Source organism: Pseudorca crassidens, chromosome 20 (genome assembly GCF_039906515.1).
Source record: "Pseudorca crassidens isolate mPseCra1 chromosome 20, mPseCra1.hap1, whole genome shotgun sequence".
NCBI classification, from domain to species: domain Eukaryota; kingdom Metazoa; phylum Chordata; class Mammalia; order Artiodactyla; family Delphinidae; genus Pseudorca; species Pseudorca crassidens.
In genome coordinates, this window is record NC_090315.1 from 50,380,851 (window position 1) to 50,388,120 (window position 7,270).

Here is a 7,270-nt window from a genome sequence, read left to right on the forward strand (position 1 = left end):
CAGCCACCTAAGCCCCCACCCTAGAAAACTGGCAGCTCCCTGAGGCTTGTCCCACCTCCTGAGGACAATCATCCTTATACCACTCTGGTGGTCCATTTGGGACAATAAAAATTTAGTCCTTTTTGGCCCTATTAGGCTCTGGGGCCCAAGTCACTGTCATTTGAGGCAATTCCTCTAAATTCCCTAAAAGGAAGTCCTTTCCCTATAAATCAATCAAAGGTGTAAAAACCCATTCGGATGTAACTATTGGGACCATTCATCTCAAACAGCTAGCTACCTCTGGTGGTGCCCCCCTGTTTTTTTCTTTTCCTATTGCAGGCATGGATCCATTGACACAACACCATGCCCCATGGACTAAGCCCAAGCTCTTGGCTTCGCTGGTAGAACTCGCCAATTGGGCACCGGTGACTCTTTCTCCGGGTCAAGATGGTAAACATTCCCCAATACTGATGTAAACAGGGCACTGAAGGCCCATGTCCTATGATTAAAGATATGCTTGAGGGGGCTTCCCTGGTGGTGCAGTGGTTGAGAGGCCGCCTGCCGATGCAGGGGACACGGGTTCATGCCCTGGTCCAAGAAGATCCCACATGCTGTGGAGCGGCTGGGCCCGTGAGCCATGGCCGCTGAGCCTGCGCGTCCAGAGCCTGTGCTCCGCGACGGGAGAGGCCACAACAGTGAGAGGCCCACGTACCGCAAAAAAAAAAAAAAAAAAGATATGCTTGAGGGACTTCCCTGGTGGTCCAGTGGCTAAGACTCCGAGCTCCCAATGCAGGGGCTCTGGGTTTGATCCCTGATCAGGGAACTAGATCCCACATGCCGCAACTAAGAATTAGCATGCTGCAACTAAAGATCCCGCACATTGCAGTGAAGATCCTGCATGCCTCAACTAAGACCCGACACAGCCAAATAAACAAATATTTTAAAATAAATACATAGGACATCGCTGGTGGCTCAGTGGTTAAGAATCCGCCTGCCAATGCAGGCCACACGGGTTCGATCCCTGGTCCGAGAAGATCCCACGTGCCGCGGAGCAACTAATCCCGTGTGCCACAACTGAGCCTGCCTGCCACAACTACTGAAGCCCGCACGCCTAGAGCCCGTGCTGTGCAACAAGAGAAGCCACCGCAATGAGAAGCCCGAGCACCGCAACGAAGAGTAGCCCCCGCTCGCCTCAACTAGAGAAAGCCCGCGTGCAGCAACGAAGACCCAACGCAGCCAAAAATAAAAATAAATAAATACATACATAAAATAAATGAAGATATGCTTCAGCTGAGAGGCATTCGGCCCACAGTCTCCTTTGCAACAGCCCCATGAGGCTGGTACTTAAGCCACTAATGATGGCCCCTCACCCTTGACAATGGAAACCTCAATGCTCAGCTTCTCCCCGCTTAAGGCTTCAACTCCTAATATCATAGAACTCACTGAGGACGTACAACGGGTCCAGGAAGCATCCTCAGTAGTCGTCAACCTACTCACCAGTTCTATTCTGTTCCCATTATGGAGGATGGGGACATGTTCCCCGGGGAGACCCACCACTCCCTCGGGCAGGTTGATTTCCTCGGCCGCTGCCCCCTCCTGTCGACACACTCATCGCTGCTGACATGCAGGACCCCTCTGCTCGACCCCCGCCCAGGGTTCCTCCTCAAACAGGCCTTTCCTGACTACATTTGTCTTGTGCCCTTTGCATCACTAGACATTACTGACTCTGACCCGGGCACCCACTTTGCTGGCCTCACCAAGCACGAGAACAGCATATTTTCTTCCTTTTTTTGGCAGTGCTGAGCCATGCCGAATAGCTTTGCGGATCTTAGTTCCCCGACCAGGGATCAAACCCGGGCCAGCAGTGAAGCCCCGAGCCCTAACCACTGGACTGCCAGGGAATTCCCAGAATGGCCTCCTTAAAGAGCCTCTCCTTACAAGCAAGGGGTCCCTGAAATGGATGAAGCTAGGGCCCCATCTTGCTTGATTCTCATCCCCGGGGCCTTCTTATCCCACATAACAATTACTATCCACCCCCCCACCCCGAAGTTCCACTTTCAGTCATCTCCGGCAATCCTCAAGCTTTCACCCTCCAAGACAGGGTCCTTTTTATTCTGTCCTCTGACTCTACTCCCCGCTTCCACTAGGGTTTTTCCATCATTTCATCATTTGCTTCACGCTGGTGACCTGATCGAGGGCAGGTAGTCCCACGTGACCCCTCATCAGTGCCTGTCCCCCAGGCCAGAAGCCCAGCAAGTTAGTGCGAAATCATTTCTTCTAAAGCCCTGACAATGGAGGGGTCACCTCCATGCTGGTCGCTCTCCCTGTTTATAGAGGCTGCTAGGGCTGGCAGATGAAATGAGATCTCCTACTAATTCACAGGAAGTAGAACTCACTGCCTGAGGACCAATCCCTTTCAGTCTGGGTGTCTGAAAGAGGGAAAGAAACTCTCTGCTCGGTAGCTTTGAGCCCAACTTGGAGACGAGAATATGGTGAGAAAGCTACACGTCATGGCCGTACCCCCATGCTAGACACCGTAACCCACAACCCACAGCTTTCTCCCCAAGCATCACCACTCAGCCGTTCATCAATATACAAAAAGCTCAGCCACGGAACCTCCACCCGCCCACCCAAGCGCATCAAGCATCAGTGGCTGTGACTATTCTTATGACTTTGCACTGGCCCGGGTGATGGGGTTACTTGTAGACCGGTTACTCGGGCCAACCATCGTGCAGATCCAATGCTGGAACGTACCACTCCCGCTTGCAATTGCACCACCTGGTGGAGAAGCAGGAAGTGTTGGAGAGCCCTACTGAGAAGGGCTCAGGCCACTATGCCACCCAGCCTGGGGCAAGGGAAATCCCTTTATAGGCAACTGGTCCTCTGGAAGCAGTGTCTGAATGACACTCGCCTCCGGTTTCCTATACATGGAATATTGCTACCAGCTGGCCCTGCTATTGCCTGTACATAAAACCCCTCTGGTTATGGGAACTGTGATCTCATGGTCTCTCCTCTGCCCTCACAGATCGGTCCCAGGAAATAGCATTCCTAAGATCCTCTCTAGCCTGAAATATAAACGTGCGCAGGATCTTCACATGCTTTGGAAGAGCTCCTTGGGAGATGAAAGGGCAGCTGCCTATGCCGTGGCCGAATGTGCCCCTGAAGACCCCGGGGAGCCCTTCACAGTTAGGTTCACTAGGGAGCAGTAGCAGATAGGCAGCTCAGTCCTCAGGGAAACCTCCGAGTCACATCAGGGTAGCCTACGACCAGCCCATGACCAGTACCCCAACCGACAGCCACATGGGAGGGTCGCCGGGGTGACTGCCTCTCCACAGCACCTCACCTCTGAGATGGATTCATCGCTGGAGAGGACACCATCTCAGACGACATGGCCCCAGCCCAAGTTTGCCACTGGAGATGCCTATACCTCTTGCACCAGAGATGACACCCCAGGGACACACCACCACGTCAGAGACCTCACCATTTCACGTGCCCAGATGTTGAAATATTACCCAAATCTTCGAACAGATTCCCAGAGTCCCCGAGATCACTGACCTATTCTCATGGCTGGACGCTTTAAGTTTGCGACAATAGCTACAAACAACATCGCAGACTGTATGTTATTATAGGATTTGTACATTTAGGATTTAGAGGTGTACTTCATAGGTTACAATGTGCCCTCCCCCTGTCTTCTAACTTACCTGCTACCCAGGCTGTTAGTGTCCTTTTACCACTGACTCTGATGCCTCAGCATCACAGGGTGGATTGTAGTGTAAGTGCCAGACAGTGAGGTGTTTTGTTTTGTTTTAATCTTTTGGCCGCACTGTGAGGCATGTGGGATCTTAGTTCCCCGACCGGGGATCGAACTCAAGCCCCCTGTGTTGGCAGCATGGAGTCTTAACCACGGGACTGCCAGGGAAGTCCCTGTTTGGTTGGGGTTTTTTTTTTTTTTTTAGATTTCATTTATTTATTTATTTTTGGCTGTGCTGGGTTTTCTTTTCTGTGTGTGGGCTTTCTCTAGTTGCGGCGAGTGGGGGCCACTCTTCATCGCGGTGCGCGGGCCTCTCACTGCCGCGGGCCTCTCACTGCCGCAGCCTCTCTTGTTGCGGAGCACAAGCTCCAGACGCGCAGGCTCAGTAGTTGTGGCTCACGGGCCTAGCCGCTCCACAGCATGTGGGATCCTCCCGGACCGGGGCACGAACCCGTGTCCCCTGCATTGGCAGGCAGACTCTCAACCACTGCGCCACCAGGGAAGCCCTGGTTGGGTTTTTTTAATTTTAAATCAACTGCCTGATAAACTTGCTGAGACACCCACTTCAAAGACAACTACGTCACATAAACACGTTGCCAGTCGCACGACGAGGTAAAGAGTCAGCCCACCCCCACGTGATGCTGCCGCAGCTGGGCTGGAGACCCACTGCGGGAACCTCGTTCGTGATTAGCAGCACTGCTTTGTGGCGTAAGCAGAGGAACGGCTCCTGCCTCATAAAGCCCAGTCTAGCCTAGTAAACAGGTGAATCCAGTGGAGCATAATTAGTTTCTAGCAGAGGGGAATACAAGGCTTGTGAGACCTCAGAGGAGGAAGCATCTAACTCTGGTTGAGGCAAAGGAGGCCTGAGGCAAGTTGGAGGTGCCGCAGAATGCCAAGTTGTTTACTGAGGCCACTTAGCCTGCTGGTCGCCCGTCCTTGATTTCTTTCGATCACACACATTGAGCAGGGCCCCCGGTAGCGGTCCATCTATTCTGCCCCAGCGCTTCCAGGCCCTCCTAACCAACTCCATCACTCTGCGGGCCAGGACCCAGCTGCCCGTCCCGCCCTGCCACCATCACGGTAACTGCATCCTCCTGGCAGCTGCTCGTAGCAGTGTCTCCTACTGCCCAGGCTGGCCCAAAGAGGGCACCGGGGGGTGAACTTCTCAGCCAGCCTGGTGCCCCTCCCTCCAGCACATTCCTTCCTACTCTGGTGCGCCTTCCGGGCCTTCCCGTGGAAGCCAGCCACTGGGCATCCTGCTTTACACAGCACGGCCACCCTACCACGCCCGCTTCTCTCAGCCTTAAATCCCTTCTTCCACCGTCTGACCTGGTCATTCTGGCATGTGGCCCTCATTTAGTGGGGTCCAGGGCTGGTTTCTGGCTTCTAGGAGCCATCCAGGCAGCAAGTGGGCAACCATCCCTGGGGGACCCGGCTAGGGTGTTAAATCCTGTGTCCTGGGAGAGGGCTCCCAAATCAGTAATCTCTCCCTTACCTGATTTTATGTTCTGACCCCACTGGATCCAGGGCTCACCTGGCCTTGCTGGCGAGGTCCTGCAACGCCCTTGGGACACGGTTTCTTTCCTCTCTTATCCGGCCCAGCACACCTCCAGGAGTGGAGGTGGGGCCTGTGCGGAGGAGCCTGCGGTCCTGCAGGGCCCTGACCCTGGCCTGGCAGACCCGCCTAGCTTGACCGTTTACGCTGCTCTACGACTACACCCTGGGCCCTGTGCTCAGCTTTCTCACCAGGGAGCCGCGGAGGTTGGGCAGCTCTGCCTGTGCTCCCAGGGAGGCTCTCTGGCCTTCACACCTAGCTTTTAATGGGCTATGAATCACTCTCAGCTTTTCCTTTCCTTTTTCTGAAGCCTGAATTGTGCTTAGCAACAGCTACGCCGTTTCACCAGCCTTACAGTTTCTCCCTCCCCCCCCCCCCCCGTATTTCACCAACTCCTGACATATGGGAAAACCCACTAGTGAATTCTCTCCCACCAGACGACCATCCCAGTTTGTCAGGGGTGGAAGTCTGAACAATTTCATCGTTACCTTGTGCCGCGGGCGGTGCCGCCCCTACCAAGGGGGAAGGTGTCCTCACGGCCACAGCCGGCAGAGAGCGGTCCAACTCCAGAATCCCGTCCTAGCGCCTGCTTTCTGGAGTCCACCCACTCCTGGTACCACGAGTCACAATTCGAGCTTCCGGGGAGCAGACTCTGAGATGAAGGTCAGCACCAGGAAGTGAATCAGGGAGTGCTTCCAGGATCAACACCTAGGAAGGGAAGGGATGGGCCTTTAAAAGCCAGCTGACCAATCAGGGATGTGGGCCGCCCAGAAAGGCAGCATGACCTTGGTCAGGAAGATTCTCTGCAGCTGAGGAAATTGCCAGAGAGGGCTGACAGCTGAGGGCTGTCTGTGGGCAACACTCCCTGCAGCTGGGGTGTGGGTCAGCGCTGGAGGGGGTCTGGGCAGCTCATCACCGTGTCCGCTAGCTGTGGGTACAGATGTCGGCTGATAAGTGACTGGTGAACGATGTGACACTCTCCAGATGTGAACGATGACCATCCTCTTCTGATCGGTCCAGACATTTCAGTTAAATAGGAAGCTAGGTGATCTGTGGACAGAGAAGGTTGGCCATATGCCCTAATTGTGCCTAAGGAAGAATAGGAACACTGGATGGGCCAAGGGAAGTAAGTCAGAAAGAGAAAGACAAATGCCATATGCTATCACTTATATGTGGAATCTAAAATATGACACAAATGAACCTATGTATGAAACAGAAACAGAATCACAGACATAGAGAACAGACTGGTGGTTGCCAAGGGGGAGGGGTTGGGGGAGGGATGGAGTGAGAGTTTAGGGTTAGCAGGTTCAAACTATTATATATAGGATGGATAAACAACAAGGTCCTACTGTAGAGCACAGGGAACTATATTCAATATCCTGTGATAAACCATAATGGAAAACAATATGAAAAAGAATATATGTATAACTGAATCACTTTGCTGTACAGCAGAAATTAACACAATATTGTAAATCAACTATACTTCAATTTAAAAAATTTAAAATAAACAAATAAATAGTAAAAAAAAAAAAAAAAGAATACTGTATGGGGCAGCCTCAGCAGGGCCCATTAAGCACACCCTGCCTTACAGAGGGTCTGTTTGCAAACGGAGACAGACTCCCAATTAATCATGGAATTTTTTAACTATACTTTTCAGTGTAACGCCTAATTGGAAACCACTTGGGTATGCAAGTCTACTTTTTCAACTGCAATATTTTATGAAATTTAAATACAGATCAAGTATTCCTGATGAAAATTTAGCATCCTAATTGAGATGTGCTGTAAGTGCAAGTTACACACTGGACTTCAAAGACCTAGTATGAGAAAAAGAATGTAAAATATACCATTAATAATTTTAAAACATGTTGAAATGATAATAATTGGATATACTGAGTTAAATAAAATATATACGTAAAATTAATTCACCTATTTCTTTTAATTTTTTTTTTAGAAAGTCTATGAGATCATCTAAAATCACCCATTGG

The 7,270-nt window shown here is 51.7% G+C and overlaps 1 long non-coding RNA gene across 3 annotated transcripts in view; it reads right to left on the reverse strand.

The window, feature by feature from the left end:
• LOC137215441 (uncharacterized) overlaps window positions 1–5,986 on the reverse strand; it is an 82,248-nt gene extending 76,262 nt beyond the window's left edge. For all 3 annotated transcript variants that reach the window (XR_010939293.1, XR_010939294.1, XR_010939292.1), the window contains exon 1: window positions 5,774–5,986. This is a non-coding gene — a long non-coding RNA (uncharacterized lncRNA). The remainder of the gene's footprint in view (window positions 1–5,773) is intronic.
• Between the last annotated feature and the right edge of the window lie 1,284 nt (window positions 5,987–7,270).